Below are 1,879 nucleotides of genomic sequence, written 5' to 3' on the forward strand. Positions count from 1 at the left end.
CAGCAGTCTGATGGCTTGGGGGTAGAAGCTGTTCAGCAGTTTTATAGCTTGGAGGTAGAAGCTGTTCAGCAGTTTTATGGCTTGGAGGTAGAAGCTGTTCAGCAGTCTGATGGCTTGGGGGTAGAAGCTGTTCAGCAGTTTTATAGCTTGGAGGTCGAAGCTGTTCAGCAGTTTTATGGCTTGGAGGTAGAAGCTGTTCAGCAGTCTGATGGCTTGGGGGAGAAGCTGTTCAGCAGTCTGATGGCTTGGGGGTAGAAGCTGTTCAGCAGTTTTATAGCTTGGAGGTAGAAGCTGTTCAGCAGTTTTATGGCTTGGAGGTAGAAGCTGTTCAGCAGTCTGATGGCTTGGGGGTAGAAGCTGTTCAGCAGTTTTATAGCTTGGAGGTAGAAGCTGTTCAGCAGTTTTATGGCTTGGAGGTAGAAGCTGTTCAGCAGTCTGATGGCTTGGGGGTAGAAGCTGTTCAGCAGTCTGATGGCTTGGAGGTAGAAGCTGTTCAGCAGTCTGATGGCTTGGGGGTAGAAGCTGTTCAGCAGTCTGATGGCTTGGGGGTAGAAGCTGTTCAGCAGTCTTATGGCTTTGGGGTAGAAGCTGTTCAGCAGTCTGATGGCTTGGGGTAGAAGCTGTTCAGCAGTCTGATGGCTTGGAGATAGAAGCTGTTCTGCAGTCTGATGGCTTGGGGGTAGAAGCTGTTCAGCAGTCTGATGGCTTGGGGGTAGAAGCTGTTCAGCAGTCTTATGGCTTGGGGGTAGAAGCTGTTCAGCAGTCTTATGGCTTTGGGGTAGAAGCTGTTCAGCAGTCTGATGGCTTGGAGGTAGAAGCTGTTCAGCAGTCTGATGGCTTGGAGGTAGAAGCTGTTCAGCAGTCTGATGGCTTGGGGGTAGAAGCTGTTCAGCAGTCTGATGGCTTGGGGGTAGAAGCTGTTCAGCAGTCTGATGGCTTGGGGGTAGAAGCTGTTCAGCAGTCTGATGGCTTGGGGGTAGAAGCTGTTCAGCAGTCTGATGGCTTGGGGGTAGAAGCTGTTCAGCAGTCTGATGGCTTGGAGGTAGAAGCTGTTCAGCAGTCTGATGGCTTGGGGGTAGAAGCTGTTCAGCAGTCTGATGGCTTGGGGGTAGAAGCTGTTCAGCAGTCTTATGGCTTGGGGGTAGAAGCTGTTCAGCAGTCTGATGGCTTGGGGTTAGAAGCTGTTCAGCAGTCTGATGGCTTGGGGTTAGAAGCTGTTCAGCAGTCTGATGGCTTGGGGTTAGAAGCTGTTCAGCAGTCTGATGGCTTGGGGTTAGAAGCTGTTCAGCAGTCTTATGGCTTGGGGGTAGAAGCTGTTCAGCAGTCTTATGGCTTGGGGTTAGAAGCTGTTCAGCAGTCTTATGGCTTGGGGGTAGAAGCTGTTCAGCAGTCTTATGGCTTGGGGGTAGAAGCTGTTATGGAGCCTTTTGGTCCTCAGCATAATGCTGTGTGGGTGTTTTTCAGTGGCAGGGACTGGGAGACTAGTCAGGATCGAGGGAAAGATGAACGGAGCAAAGTACAGAGAGATTCTTGAGGTGAAGGTTCACCTTCCAACAGGACAACGACCCTAAGCACACAGCCAAGACAATGCAGGAGTGGCTTCGGGACAAGTCTTTGAATGTCCTTTAATTTTTTTTTAAATATATATTTATCCATTATTTTACCAGGTAAGTTGACTGAGAACACGTTCTCATTTACATCAACGACCTGGGGAATAGTTACAGGGGAGAGGAGGGGGATGAATGAGAGGATCTGCAGAGAAGAATGGGAGAAACTCTCCAGGTGTGCCAAACTTGTAGCGTCATTTTAATCCATTTTAGAATAAGCCTGAAACGCAACGAAATGTGAAAATAGTCGAGGGGTCTGATTAATTTCCAAA

At 49.2% G+C, this 1,879-nt stretch overlaps 1 long non-coding RNA gene across 2 annotated transcripts; it reads left to right on the forward strand.

The window, feature by feature from the left end:
- Positions 1-419: 419 nt before the first annotated feature.
- On the forward strand, positions 420-1,398 carry LOC127928146 (uncharacterized). 2 transcript variants are annotated; one of them, XR_008130584.1, is made up of 3 exons: positions 420-449; positions 483-548; positions 845-1,398. It is a non-coding gene; the product is annotated as an uncharacterized LOC127928146 (long non-coding RNA). The 2 variants fall into 2 exon arrangements; XR_008130585.1 differs by having other exon boundaries at positions 429-449; positions 812-1,398.
- The last annotated feature ends 481 nt before the right edge of the window (positions 1,399-1,879 follow it).

Source organism: Oncorhynchus keta, unplaced genomic scaffold (genome assembly GCF_023373465.1).
Source record: "Oncorhynchus keta strain PuntledgeMale-10-30-2019 unplaced genomic scaffold, Oket_V2 Un_scaffold_21901_pilon_pilon, whole genome shotgun sequence".
Classification (NCBI taxonomy): Eukaryota; Metazoa; Chordata; class Actinopteri; order Salmoniformes; family Salmonidae; genus Oncorhynchus; species Oncorhynchus keta.